Raw genomic sequence first — 15,597 nt, 5'->3', positions numbered from 1 at the left:
TGGACCAGAACCTGAGTTGCTTTCTGGGTCAGGAGGGGACGTATCCTCCTGATGTTGTAAAGCGTGTATCTGCAGCAGCGGGTTGTAGCAGCGATGTTTGCAGTTAAGGACAGTTTGTTATCTAGGATCAAACCCAGATTCATTGCAGTCTGAGTCGGGGAAACAACAGAGGTGCCGATGTTGATTGTTAGGTCAAGAGTGGGACAATCTTTTCCCGGAAGGAAAAGCAGTTCAGTCTTGTCAAGGTTGAGCTTGAGGTGATGAGCAGACATCCACTGAGAGATGTCAGCTAGACAAGCAGAGATGCGTGCGACGACCTGGGTCTCTGAGCGGGGAAAGGACAGAATTAATTGGGTATCGTCAGCGTAGCAGTGGTATGAAAAACCATGAGTGCTAATGACTGATCCAGTGTTGTAGTCAAGTCACCAATTCATGAGTCCAAGTCACTTTCGAGTCACCACTCTTCGAGTCCGAGTCCAAGTCCGAGTCACCAAGGGAGAGTCGTAGTCGAGTCCGAGTCCAAGTCGGAGTCACCCAAGGAGTGTCCGAGTCGAGTCCGAGTCATCATTACCTGTGTTCGAGTCCGAGTCCAAGTCTGAGTCACCCAAGGAGTGTCCGAGTCAAGTCCGAGTCATCATTACCTATGTTCGAGTCCGAGTCCAAGTCCGAGTCACCCAAGAAGAGTCCAAGTCAAGTCTGAGTCACAAGTCTTCATATATTAATCTTCGTGGATATATGTGTTGAAATGTAGTGGCTCCTCTACATTGCTTTTATCCTGTCATGTTATACTAACCTGTCTATTGAACTGCTGTGAAGCGAGTTTGGCTACAATTTTTGTAATAGGTGCTATACAAACATACAGGACTGTCTCAGAAAATTAGAATATTGTGATAAAGTTCTTTATTTTCTGTAATGCAATTAAAAAAACAAAAATGTCATACATTCTGGATTCATTACAAATCAACTGAAATATTGCAAGCCTTTTATTATTTTAATATTGCTGATTATGGCATACAGCTTAAGAAAACTCAAAAATCCTATCTCAAAAAATTAGAATAGTTCCTCAGACCAAGTAAAAAAAAAAGATTTATAACAGCAAAACACAATCAAACATTTGAAAATGTCCATTAATGCACTCAGTACTTGGTTGGGAATCCTTTTGCACGGATTACTGCATCAATGCGGCGTGGCATGGAGGCAATCAGCCTGTGGCATTGCTGAGGTGTTATGGATACCCAGGATGCTTCAATAGCGGCCTTTAGCTCATTAGCATTGTTGGGTCTGGTGTCTTTCAGCTTCTTCTTCACAATACCCCACATACTCTCTATGGGGTTCAGGTCAGGGGAATTTGCAGGCCAATCGAGGACAGTAATGCCATGGTCAGTACACCAGTTACTGGTGGTTTTGGCACTGTGGGCAGGTGCCAGATCATGCTGGAAAATGAATTCCTCATCTCCATAGAGCTTTTCAGCAGACGGAAGCATGTAGTGCTCTAAAATCTCTTGGTACACAGCTGCATTTACTCTGGGCTTGATGAAACACAGTGGACCAACACCAGCAGCTGACATGGCTCCCCAAACCATCGCTGACTGTGGGAACTTCACACTGGATTTCAAGCAACTTGGATTTTGCTCTTCTCCAGCCTTTCTCCAGACTCTGGCGCCTTGACTTCCAAATGAAATACAAAACTTGCTTTCGTCTGAAAAGAGGACTTTGGACCACTGTGCAACTGTCCAGTGCTTCTTTTCCTTAGCCCAAGTCAGACGCCTCTTCCGTTGTCTTGAGTTCAGAAGTGGCTTGACCATGGGAATACGGCTATTGTAGCCCATTTCCCGGACACGTCTGTGAACAGTGACTTTTGATACCTGGACTCCAGCTTCAGTCCACTGTCTTTGAAGCTCCCCCAAATTCTGGAAGCGACTCTTCTTCACAATGCTGTTAAGGCTGCGGTCATCTCTCTTGGTTGTGCAGCGTTTCCTGCCACATTTCCCCCTTCCAACAGACTTTTTGTGGATGTGCTTTGAAACTGCACTCTGTGAACAGCTTGCTCTTTGAGAAATTTCTTTTTGTGTCTTACCCTCCTGATGGAGGGTGTCAATGACGGTCCTCTGGACAGCAGTCAGATCAGCAGTCTTCCCCATACTTGTGATTTAGTTTACTGAACCAAGCTGAGTGTTTTTCAAGGCTCAGGAAACCCTTGCAGGTGTTTCGAGTTAATTAGACGATTCAAGTGATTCGTTGAACACCCTACTAGTATACTTTTTCATGATATTCTAATATTTAGAGATAGGATATTTGAGTTTTCTTAAGCTGTATGCAATAATCAGCAATATTAAAATAATAAAAGGCTTGCAATATTTCAGTTGATTTGTAATGAATCCAGAATGTATGACATTTTTGTTTTTTTAATTGCATTACAGAAAATAAAGAACTTTATCACAATATTCTAATTTTCTGAGACAGTCCTGTAAAGCTTATTACTAATATATCATTATTATTATTATTGTAAATTACCTTTAATATGTCTAACTATATTTAAAAGGAGTTACCTTTTAGAGAAGTTATTATATTTGTATGCCAATTTTTTCCTATGGTAAAGTTTTCATTTTGCACTTTTATTTTGATAGTAATAAGATCGGGACTCTTATTTTGAAGGAACTTTTACCGGTTAAATCGGTTTACTGATAAAGATTTAGCCCAAGAAAGCACATGGCTACTTAGCATGCAAAATGACGTAATTCTGCATATTAAGTAGCCATGTGCTTTCATGTTATCGGCTGAATCTTTATTTATTGATTAGATCACGTTACTCTGATGATAGTGTTCAAGACAGCCTATATGTCTGAACTCGATCCTTAGAGTAATGTGTTACGGAGCCCTCTCTTCAATATTGTTTCCACATAGCGAGCATTTTGCGCTGCTCTTTTCCAATGTGGAAACAGAATGTGTGAAAGCATACAGCACAATGCGGGGTGTGTCTCTAGACATCTCTAGACTGGAATAGCGGGGCCCAGTCCGTGAACTCGCCTCACAGGTGCACATGCCAGGATAGAGGACATCCAGAGAAAACTTGCTCGAGTCCGAGTCCAAGTCAGAGCTCAATGTACAATTCGAGTCCGAGTCATCGTGGGGGGGGAAATTCACGAGTCCGAGTCCGAGTCCGAGTCCAAGTCAGAGCGTCAATGTACAAGTCGAGTCCGAGTCTACGAGTCCAAGTCAGCGTATGCGAGAATTCAAGAGTCCAAGTCCAAGTCGCTCAATCAGTGCGGGAGTCCGAGTCGAGTCACGAGTCCCGAAAATCGGCACTTGAGTCCGACTCGAGTCCAGGACATTTTTAGTCCAATCGAATGATACCGGAGGGTTAAGATGAATAAAAACAATTTTGAAATACTTCCAATGTATACTATAGGACAGTAAATCAAAACTATCGTTTAAAACTGGAGATATTAAAAAAAATGCATAAATAAATATTAACTAGGTAAACTAAGATATAAATGAACAACAAAAATAAAATACGTTAAATGTATTTGTTATTGGCTATGGTAGGTTATTGGTTATGTTCACATACTTATTTGATTATTAAAATGTAAACCGATCTTTTTCATAAGTTGTACCCCATATATCTAGTCTCTAGTAATTCTACTCAAAGTGCACCAGCTAAAATCTTGCCTAGGGCAGCAAATTGGTCAGAACCAGCCCTGATTTTGCCCTATGGACCACTGTAGTAATTACACGTTGTTTGTGAAACTGGCTTGTTTTTCCAGCTGAAAACAATGCACAGCGCCCAGATGGAGTTTATTTTTTCTTTGATGCGACAAGTAGACTACTTAAAATTTGCTCAACTAAGACTTTTTTAGCCGACTAATGTTAAGTTGAGTATTAGTGGGCAGCCCTTGTGTTTACTGACACGTTTTATGTTGAATAACAAAACCTTAAAATCTATTCAGCTTGTTTTAAGAAAATGTTTAAAGAATGCAGGAATCAAGACGAGGGAATCGCAAGTTGTAATGCGAACTAATTTCTGTGTTTTAGGATTCGTTTCTGCACCACTTTATTATCTGACATCTCTCCGTATTTGATAATAATAATAGATTTAATTTGTTCGTGCTTTTACAGGTGCTCAAAGACACTTTACAGATAATAGTGAAGAGAAAAGAAAAGAGAAGAAAGGAACAACAAATAAATATATAGTTAAAGTTAAAGTCAAATAATACAAAAACAATCACACATTAAAAGCCAGATTGAAGAGGTGAGTTTTTGTGAGTTTTTTGAAGGTGGTGAGGTCGGTGCAGTCTCTGATGGGTTGTGGGAGTGAGTTCCAGACGGAGGGGGCAGCGATGGAGAAGGCTCTGTCCCCCCAGGTCCAGTGATTGGTGCGGGCGGGATACAGATACATGGATACAGATGAAGCACTGAATTTCAGACTCCAGCTTACAGCTTCCTGCCTATGACCTGCCTAAAACCAGTATAGAGGAATGTTAAGCCCTCCCACTATTTTCCAAGAGGGCGTCGCCAGATTTTCAATTTCAGGTTTTAACCAGGAGATGGCGCTTCATTCACAAATACAGAAAGACAAGTTTCATGGACTTTCAGTTGTGTTTTGAAGAGCATTTGAACACTTCAATATTTTAGATCAACTAAAGTATATCTAATCTTGTAATTCAATAATATATAGTCTTTATATATTAAATAATCATAATTATAATGTAAATGTTTAGATTACACTTCTTTATTTGTTATGCTCATACTTTTACCTTTACAATCATTTGCTTTAATATGCAGTATATTTTTTGTATATTTTTGTGTTTGCTTCCTCCTGCTCCCTTTCGGACACATACTGTATGATTTATTATTATTATTAATATGAAGATATTATTAAGATAAGATAAGATAAGATGTTACTTTATTGATTGAACATTTTAGTTTAGAATGTGCTGCCCCACGGTAATTCAGAAGGCTCACAGGTCACATTCCGACCATTATTTAAAACAATAGGTGCTTTCAGACCGTCTACAGTTTGATTTGTATAGAGGGACCTCTGTGGCTGAATGGCCAGATTAGGTGTGGCGCATTTATCATAGGTGATCAGAGCTAACTGCCTGCCGTCAGATTTCATTTAAAATACAGATCTGATTTTAAGACTACTTCAGCGCTCATAAAGAATGATAAGAATAAGAATAATGCGTATTGAACTGGTTTCATTAATTAGTGAGTTTATTTAACACTAGAACCGCCAATCGGGTCAATTTGTGTGATGTGTGTTGTGTGTGTGCAATGTAACTTTTTTTCAATAAAATATTAAAGTCTCCCAGTCCGTGACTTTTCCTGAAAGTGTGTTATGTAGCACCCTATGTTGTTAAAAATGGCATTCTAATAGCGGGATTTGACAGGTTTATGTAGGCCTATACAAAAACCTCTGGCGGTTCTAGTGTTAAGGTAATTAGGTACAGTAGAAGCCCTTTTTTATCAGTAACGAATTTAGCAGTTGAACATAAAAGTAAACTAACTGAGGGTCACTTGCAATGACAGTGTTGTGTCTAACTGTAAGCTTGTCACTCAGAGTAACCTACAGTTAATTTAGCTGCTGGAGAAGAAAGATCAGGGGGGGAGGGGGGGAGAGAGCTGTGGTTGATGGGCCATTAGTTGTGTAAATACACACCTGAGAGCTGCCGTTTCATTCAGACTGTTTAAAAAACGGTAACAACGGACTATTTTTCTTAGCGGATGCATGTCAATTTAAATCAATACATACAACTATTTTTTAAATCAATACAACTATTTTTTAAATCAATAAAAACATTTTCTAAATCCATAAAAGCATTTAAATTAATATTGGGAGTCATGTCGTTACTTTGTTGAGAATGTGGCCATGTAATAAGCGGGATAATTTGCAGCGCCTTGTTCCTTATGGGGAAAATAACACCCGTCATGTGTGTGTAGAGGTGTGTGTGGTTAAAACACTTTCATGAAGTGAAGGAGGTTTTCCTTCTAAAAAACAGCTGTGTGAAGCAGTGAGTGTCACGGACATGAAGTCATAGATCAAGGCAGACTGGTGCACACACTCTCCTGTCCTGCCAGGCGACATGCCCATTCTAAGCCGTGTCCCTCACTCCTCACATCCCAAGCTGCATCCCCAAAAAGTGTATTATGTTGTTACATCGTTTCAGATGTTATGTTTCAGTTGTGCTCTGTCTATGTTCAGTGATGCAAACTTGTCACCTTTCGGCAAAATTTGCCGTTTTGATTCCAAAATAGGTCGTTTGTGTGATTCATGTAGATCTGCAATATAAATATTTTTGGGTATGGGGGGGTCTGGGACCCGGAGTAATCTGCGGCCGTGAGCTGTTATTTCCCATCATGACACGCATGGTGTTCTTTTTTATATATATTATAATGAAGTGCGAGCTGTGTGCTTGAGTCTTCCTGCCTGTCGGCTCTGCTCATGGTGGATGTATAATAAGCAGTGTTGGGTGTAACGCGTTACAAAAGTAACGGAGTTACAGTAATATATTACTTTTTGCTGTAACGAAGTAATGTAACGCATTACTAATGAAATGTGGGTAATATATTACCCGTTACAATGATCAGTAACGCAGTTACAACACATTTTAACCCGAAATTAAATGGTGTTTTGTTTTTTAAGAATGTACTAACATAGCGAGACATTCCGACACCGGAAAAATTGTGCGGGTAGATTAGTAAACCTGGTGTTTACCCTTCAGGCTTCGCGTTGAGATCTTCGGGGAAGTTGAACGTTATGCAACCATTCAAAAAAGAGAACGTAGCGAAAAATACAAACAACAAATTGTGTCAGGTGCGCGTGACCTGCTCCGTTGCGCGTGCATCATTTCCAAAGTGCTTCCACAGCAGTGACACACATCTGATCTGTGGATAATCATTTCTACGAAAATGGTTAAAGCAACCATCATTAAACGCCAGCAACACTGCATCTACTGCAGACAGTAGCAACAGGTCAGATGCGGACATCACGTTACCCTCCGTTGTGGACACTAGCTTACTCCCGCCTGACTCGCCAGCCCCGGAGCAGCAGTCTTCGTCGCCCGAAACTACGCCGCCCCTCTGCGGCCCGCATGTGCCAGGTATATCTAAACAACTACCCGCCTGTACAGTGGGGTAAGGCGGTCATTTTGCAGCTTGTGTTATGCAAATAGACAATGGCTAGAATATTCATGTGAAAATAGTACCATATTCTGACATGCCTGTAGAAATGTTGGGTCAAAAATAATGCATACAATAGGACAGATGCCTTCACCACGAATCGCTACAAAAATATCTCATATCCCAAGCTTATTATCAACGAGCTGATGTTGCAGCTGAAATGTTCTCCAGGTCACAAAGTCAACCTCACATGATGATGTGATACCAGTTTTCAAGCACAGTAAATATTCTCTTCCCAGCGTATATGATGGGACCAAGGTGATGATGTAGTAGGCTACATGGTTTTAATAATACTTTTGCCTTTCAATGTTTGCCATTTCAAACCATGAGCATGGTTTAAATAATATTTGCCTTGATTTACAATATGTTAACCTTCATTATAGTCCTTGGCAGCGGTCTGTACTGCTGTATTAACAACGTGTCACATGTTAAGAATTTACAATCAGAATGGAGTATTCAACTAAGCCGTGTAATACAAGTTGTTAGTAGCCTTAAGGGCCTACACATTTGTTATGCTATAACACATTGCCCTTCACTGGATGCATAATGAGCTGCACTAAACTACATTTTAGCATTTAAAATACCTAGCTATTCTTTTGCGGTTATTTTGGTGAAAGTAACTAAAAAGTAACTAAAGTAGTGTAACTCATTACATTTCAGAGACAGTAATATTGTAATGTAACTTATTACTTTCTAAAGAGAGTAATAAGTAATATGTAATATATTACGTTTTGGAAGTAACTTGCCCAACACTGATAATAAGGCTCTGCTGCTCCGACATGATGGTCTAGCTTCAGCAGCTACATTACCTACGGGTGCGTTCGTTAATATTAACTGTGCGTCCGGAGTCACTGTGGCACAGACTGGACCGCTGGTGAACAGCTGTTAGAACGGGCCGTTCAGGTGTTCAGAGCAGAGCTCCCTGTCGGAGCGGCAGAGCGTGATGTGAACTGAAAGGTTTTTCTGTGGCAATATTATTTAAGGAATCGTTGAGCTAGCTAGCTAGCATACATTGTCACTATCTGCTAACGTTAGCTTTAGCCTTCTATTTCTAATAGTTTTTTTCATAGGCTATAAACAGAGGTGGTATAAGTATATATATATATATATTGTACTTGAGTAAAAGTAGAAGTACATAGATCTTGTACTTGAGTAAAAGTAGAAGCACTCAGGTCTTGTACTTGAGTAAAAGTAGAAGCACACAGATATTGTACTTGAGTAAAAGGAGAAGTACTCAGATCTTGTACTTGAGTAAAAGTAGAAGTACTCAGATCTTGTACTAGAGTAAAAGTAAAAGTACTCAGATCTTGTAATTGAGTAAAAGTAGAAGTAGCAGAGTGGAGGAATACTCTGTTACAGTAAAAGTCCTGCATTCAAAATGTTCCTCAAGTAAAAGTAGAAAAGTATTCTCATCAAAATATAGTGAAAGTAGCGACAGTAAAAGTAGTCATTGTGCAGATTGGTCCATTTCATCCATCCATCCATCTTCTCCCGCTTATCCGTGGTCGGGTCGCGGAGGTAGCAGTTCCAGCAGAGAGCTCCAAACTTTCTTTTCCCTAGCCACATCAACCAGCTCTGACTGGGGGATCCCAAGGCGCTCCCAGGCCAGCGAAGAGATATAATCCCTCCACCTGGTTCTAGGTCTACCCCTTGGTCTCTTCCCAGCTGGATGTGCCTGGAACACCTCCCTAGGGAGGCGCCCATGTGGCATGCTAACTAGGTGCCCGAACCATGGTCCATTTCAGAATAATATATATGATATGTTTTATAATGATTGATCATGAAAGTGTTCTCAAAGCTGGTAAAGGTGCAGCTAGTTTGAATGACTTTGTATACTGCAGGGTAGCTTGTGGATTTGCTCCAGGTGGAACTAAAGTCTGATTTAACACTTGATTATATTTCACATCATTCATCCACATCTGTAAATTAACTAAAGGTATTAAATACATGTAGTGGAGTCAAAGTACACCATGTACCTCTGAACTGTAGTGGAGTAGAAGAACAAAGTAGCAAAACATTGAAATACTTAAATAAAGTACAAGTATCTCAAAATTGTGCCCAAGTATAGTACTTGTTGAGTTTATGAACTTAGTTACTTTACACCATGTGGCTATAAAGATAGAAAGACTAAGCCTTGCACAGAGGCATGAAAATACATTTTCAAAATGCTCAACAGTGCTGCCAAAATTATAAACTGACTGCTACACAATTTAAAATAAATGCTTTTATATATTTCTATTAGATGTGACTCTTTGGCGTTTCTGTTATTATTAACACTGCTGCTTTAGTTGTTCTGCTAATATCCTCTGTTATTCCTCATTTTAAAGCCGATATTCTGTGGGGTGGGGGAGCCGGGGGCTCGGATCCTTGTCACCTTTTTCATACCTGATGAGTTTGCATCCCTGTATGTTAAAAGTAATAAAAACATCTCAGGTCAGTAACACTCAAAGCTAAATGTGCAATACCATGTTCAGCTATGTTACTATTTATAATGTTATTGTTGTCACATCAGAAGATGTACATATTGAAATGATTTCTTAACTTACAGTAGGCTATTTTTTACAATGTGTGTTGGAAGGATTTATTAAATTACTATGAATATTGTCATTGTTGAAGGCTTTTAGAGAAGGGTGAACTATAAGCCTGAATTACATAACATTTTATACCTAAAAACATAAAAGCCACAATAAATGAATCACAATTATTCTAGTTATTTTTACCTCCCGTATTGCTTTCAACCCACCAGCTTTTATGGTGTTACGTCACTAACTGTAAGCTTGTCACATACAGTCTATGGTCACTCAAAGTAACCTACAGTTAATTTAGCGGCTGGAGAAGAAAGATCAGGGGGGGGGGGAGAGCTGTGGTTGATGGGCCAATAGTGTGTAAATACACAGCTGAGAGCTGCCGTTTAATTCAGACTGTTTAAAAAAACGGTAACAACGGACTATTTTTCTTAGCGGATGCATGTCAATTTAAATCAATACATACAACTATTTTTTAAATCAATAAAAACATTTTCTAAATCCATAAAAGCATTTCAATTAATACTGGGAGTCATGTCGTTACTTTGTTGAGAATGTGGTCGTGTAATAAGCGGGATCATTTGCAGCGACTTGTTCCTTATGGGGAAAATAACACCCGTCATGCAGATCAGGATCCCTCCGCCACGCTTTGGGATCCTGATCTGCCGACGAGGCTCCATTAAAATATAAATATTTTTAGTGAATTACTGAGTTTAGGCACGTTAATAACGTTTTAATGAAGTTGAATACAGTATATTCATATGTGTCAGAGATTTCATGTCAATTCGGCGAACATAAACATAAATGATCGTGGTGAAGATGATGATTAAATTAGGATTAAAAATTGAGAGCCGGGCTACATTTCCTCCCGTTCATTTTTTTCGACTAAACAACATTATTTTGTTAAATAACAACATGGTGATGTTTTGTAAATGATTAAATGTCTCTTATTTAGCACAGAGTGTGATATCCGTGACATATGGATCTTAACAAAGTTCCGCTGTACATCCAGCGTACTGTATCTGACTTTATTTCACATGAGCTCCAGTGTGGAACCCCACTGCACCCCCTGGTGGATCAATGATCCATTGCAGCTGGCTTCATTATAATTACATTTATCTATCACGGGGGCGGTCTCAAGTCAAGCTGGAGGTTTTCCCTTGAGCGAGGGCAGATCACGTACCAATCACGGCCCTCGCGTTTCAAACTGTCTGAAATGAATCGCTACATCTGTAGGAGGTTGGCTTCTGATGAGTGGAAGCAGCGGGAAGGGGTGTGGTGGTGCAGCAGGTCTGTGAGGTAGGGGGGATGGGGGGGGATTGATGCACGTGTAACGACTGAATGAACACAAGTGGAGGACTCAATAGCACGACTCAGAGACAGAGGTTTAGGATGCAAAAAAGGTCTTTATATCCAAGGTTTGGCACACGGGAGATCAGTCTATAAGGCTAACAAAACAGACGAGGAGTAGACAGGGGCCGGATCAGGACACGAAGCTGGGTCAGGTACACGTGGAATCAGATACTAGGAAAGATACCGCTGGAACGCTAGGAATAACTAAGACGAACTGGCACTGAAGGGAATGTGGATGCAGACTAAGTAGACAGAGGGAGAGATGATAATGGGGCACAGGTGAGGCCATGGGCGTAGGAAGCATCCTGAATGTGGCGGGGACATTTGTAATGGGGGGTGTGGAGGTCCCCCCCACAAAAAAAATGAATTGATTTCCTGTATTCTGGTGCATTTTAACAGGTGGTTTTATGTGGCGATACTAGCATGAGGAAAATGATGGGTACATTTTGTAATTTCATCCAGTAGTAAAGAAAGGAAACATATTTGATTATTAATTCAGAGCCGTCTTTGAATTAATAAAAAGCAGTTTAAATGCCCATTTTTTGTACATTTATATACAACAATAAATATTTGTGAGTGCATTGAGAGATATTGTTGCGGAGAGTCATTTATATATAAATCGCAAAATACATTTGTGAATCCTTCTGTGAGCATTTATTAATATTGAGACTGATCTGACTCCATACAGATGTTAAGTTCACCTAGGAATGGTATCATTGACTTAAATGTTCAAATAAATGTCTATATTGGTCATATGATGCCCCTTGACTGAAATGTTTCCTGTTCAATATCCCCACTGATTTCTTTAAAATTCTGGGATAGGAGTCCACATCACAATTGACTCTAAACTGTCATTTCCCTTTCATCACTCACCTCAGCAATGGACCTCTCTCCACTGTCCCTGTATTCTGCCTCTGACTCACTCTCAAGCGCCTAGATGTCAAGAGAGGTGGTGAAGTGATCATTATTTATTGAGCAGTATACTCTTTCACATTGAATCATAACAAGTCATACTGAATGTAAATACAACTGACTCTAAAGTAAGTCCCAGTCTGTGACATTGGACATTTTTGAAGACTCAAAGTCCCAAGCAGTAGGTAGAATATTAGCTAGTCTATGTAATGTGCACAGAAAATAAATAGTAAAACATAAACATACACAAAAAGCTTCTGAATGATAAGAAGTATAATTAAAACATAATGCACATTACCATTTTGAGAGAGAGTACCTAAATTAAAGAACTCAGAAAATAATCTCTTATCTAACTGAGGCTCCAGTCAAACACACTGGCCCTTTGTCATTTCATCAAATCCCCCTCCTTGGTCCTCCGGTAGTGACCCGGAAATGAATTTCAGCGCGCCATGTTGAAGGACATGTCATTTCTCTAAATGCACTTCGAGGACCGAGGATCGAGCGTCGAGGAGGCTCTCTGGAGGAGCTATAACCGAGGATACACTGATGGGTCCTCCACGGTCCTCCACGGCTCCTTCGTGGATGCATTTCCGGGAACAGTGATGTTTCAAAGAGTCGTGACGCAGGGCCGGACTTATCTCAGCCAATGACAGCACTTTATATATCGAGGGGTGAGAACCAGAGGGGCGCAAGTGACATTTTGGTCAAAATGAGTTTTATATATCAAATGAAAGCTCTCGATGGGCTCTTTCTACTGCCAAAAGGGCGCATGTCCATTATAAACCAATCCAGAGTTATTAAGCAAAAACCAAAAGACCTAACACAGAACACAGTGAACTAATTGGGGCCAAAAGGGCGTAAATGCACTTACGCCCTTTTGGCTCTGAGAAATGTAAAGCCTTTGGATAGCACTTGAGTCAAAATGGCTGACAAGACATGTAAACAAGCTAGGTCGAGAAGAAAGCTTTTCACTGTTGAAGAAGTGTTACTAAGTTTATTTCAAGATGCAGAAGAGCTTGAGGAAGAGAATGACATAATCCAGGATTCAAAGTCAATGCTGAGTGACAAAGGTAAGCTAAACAAGGTCAAAGCTAGCATTTGTAGCTAGCATCTAGCTAGCAGCTATTGGTATGTTTCATCATAAAAAATGTTTTAAAAAATAAAATACATTTAAAAATTAATTTTAAAAATATCTTAGAGCTAGGGGTGCAACAACTAATCGACTCAGTCATCACGTGTGTTTTCGCGCAGTTAAGCTCCAACGTTATCGGTCGTTTTATCGGTACTGGAGACATTTAAAACATTATGTCATATGTGTTATTGCTACATAAACATTATATCGCAGTCTTAGTGTCGCCAAATCCGTTTAATATGCAATAAGACTACAAAATGCGTCCATGATGTATTTTCGATCTTTCCAATCCAGACTCTCCCCCGTCTGTGTGTGAGGGGGCGTGGCAGTTTACACACACGCAGCTGCTACATGCAGCAACTCACACACACGGAGGAGATGGCGGAGAGAAGCGCTCCAAGGTGTGGTTAAACTTTACCCGTCTCGATGTGGACAATGCTCGTTGCCTAAAGTGCAATAAGAGTTTAGCATGTAAGGGTGGGAACACGAGCAATTTGTCTAAACATTTAGCAAAAGTGCACCACATCCAGACGGAGAAATGCACCGGGTTCGACTGTCTTTCTAGTAGCTCTGTAGCCCCATCCACGAGTAACGTCAGGTGTTATGTATCCAAGCAGCGACACACAGAGTTAACAAATTATACAAACATGAGTTAATGATTAGAGGTAACTGAGTTATTTATTTTGTTAAAGTTTCAGCTATTCTGTTTGCAGTTCTGTCATCACATTATTTAATACGATTTGTTAGAACATTGTTGTTTCTTTTGATGTGAAAAATTATGTTTTTAATTAAAATAAAAGCAATGTTAATTTTTTTCACAATTTATTTAGTTAATTTACCTTATTTTAACGCAGATAAGGGACAGACAGCCATGGACAATGGAGGTGACGAGGGACAGGACACAGAGCATGTAGGGACCCAGGCAGAGGACACAGAGCATGTAGCGACCCAGGCAGAGGACACAGAGCATGTAGGGACCCAGGCAGAGGACACAGAGCATGTAGGGACCCAGGCAGAGGACACAGAGCATGCAGGTGACCAGGCACAGAACCCAGAGAATGCAGTTACAGAAAAGCACATGGAAACAAATGAAGAATATGTAATCCTGATATTAGAGCCAGTGAGTGTTGATGAAAGAAGAGATGAGATCCAGCAAAGAGGAAGGAAAAGAAAGAGAGATCCTGAAAACTGGAAAAAAAATGCACGGAAAAGACTGCGGAACTCAGGGCAAAGCTATGTGAGTTCAAAAAATATTCATGTCCCAGGAAGAAGAGTCAGGGAAAAAGACTGTGTTTCCTGTCGTTACAAATGCAACCACAATTTCCCAGAGTCAGAAAGGGAAATAATTTTCGATCAGTTTTGGAAAATGGGAGATGCAGCCCGTCAGAAAGACTTTATCATAAGTCATACAGTGACAAAGATAAAAAAGAGGCAGACCACCACAGAATCAAAGCGACAGAACACAATAGAGTACTATCTCACCACACAGGGGAAGTCCGTTCGAGTCTGCAAGGATTTTTTTTTTGAAAACCCTTGACGTATCTGAGAAGTTTGCAAGGTCTGCAGGCGGCCATCCCTCAAGCCAACTGGGAATCTCATCCTCAAGTTCTCAGGGTAAACATTCCCCATGCAACAAAATCCCTGAGCTCAACAAAAATCTGATCATGGGGCACATCAAATCATTCCCAACATTAGAGTCACACTACTCTAGGAAAGATACCACAAAGCTGTACCTTGATGAAAATTTGAATGTGACCAAAATGTACGAACTCTATGTACAGAAATGCCACAACAAGTGGAAAGTAAATCCAGAGAAACTTAGTTTCTATAGATCCATCTTCAATGGAGAATTCAACTTGGGCTTTCACCAACCCAAAAAAGACGCATGCAAGTACTGTGAGTGGTACAAGCGTTTAAATCCCAGTGACAAAGTACACCATGAAGAAGAATACAATGCCCACCAAACAAGAAAGGTGCAGGCCAGGGAACATAAAGAAAATGATAAGAGACAAGCACAAGCACAGTCCTCATATAAAGCTCTCACATTTGATCTCGAGCAAGTGCTGACCACTCCCTGGAGCAATGTAAGCAGTCTTTTTTATTCAAGGAAGTTGAGCACGTACAACCTTACAGTGTACGAGTTGGGCAACAAAGAAGCACAATGTTACATGTGGCATGAGGGTGAAGGGGGGCGTGGCTCATCAGAGATCAGCACATGCATGTTCCAGTATCTGTCAACTCTTTCAGGTACTGAGCATGTGGTGCTGTACTCTGACACATGTGGAGGGCAGAACAGGAACGCTGGTTTTAGTGCCATGTGTCTCCATGCAGTCAAAACCTTGCCCATCTCCATTATTGACCATAAATTCATGGAGTCTGGTCACAGCCAGATGGAATGTGACAGTGTCCATGCAGCCATTGAGACCGCCAGAAAAAAAGTGCCTGTGTACAGTCCGGAGGGGTACTACACTCTTGTGAGGATGGCAAGGAGAAACA

General features: G+C 40.4%; 1 protein-coding gene and 1 long non-coding RNA gene across 2 annotated transcripts in view; one reads left to right on the top strand and one right to left on the bottom strand.

Annotated features, from left to right (window-relative positions):
* Window positions 1-15,597, bottom strand: part of naaladl2 (N-acetylated alpha-linked acidic dipeptidase like 2) — a 1,042,014-nt gene that overhangs the window by 733,935 nt on the left and 292,482 nt on the right. The window lies entirely within an intron of this gene.
* LOC307023048 lies at window positions 12,640-14,337 on the top strand. The gene is made up of 2 exons (XR_013803581.1): window positions 12,640-13,039; window positions 13,956-14,337. It is a non-coding gene; the product is annotated as an uncharacterized lncRNA (long non-coding RNA).

This window comes from Notothenia rossii (assembly GCF_949606895.1).
Source record: "Notothenia rossii genome assembly, chromosome: 1".
Taxonomy (NCBI): Eukaryota; Metazoa; Chordata; class Actinopteri; order Perciformes; family Nototheniidae; genus Notothenia; species Notothenia rossii.
This window is presented reverse-complemented; position numbering and strand designations above follow the sequence as displayed.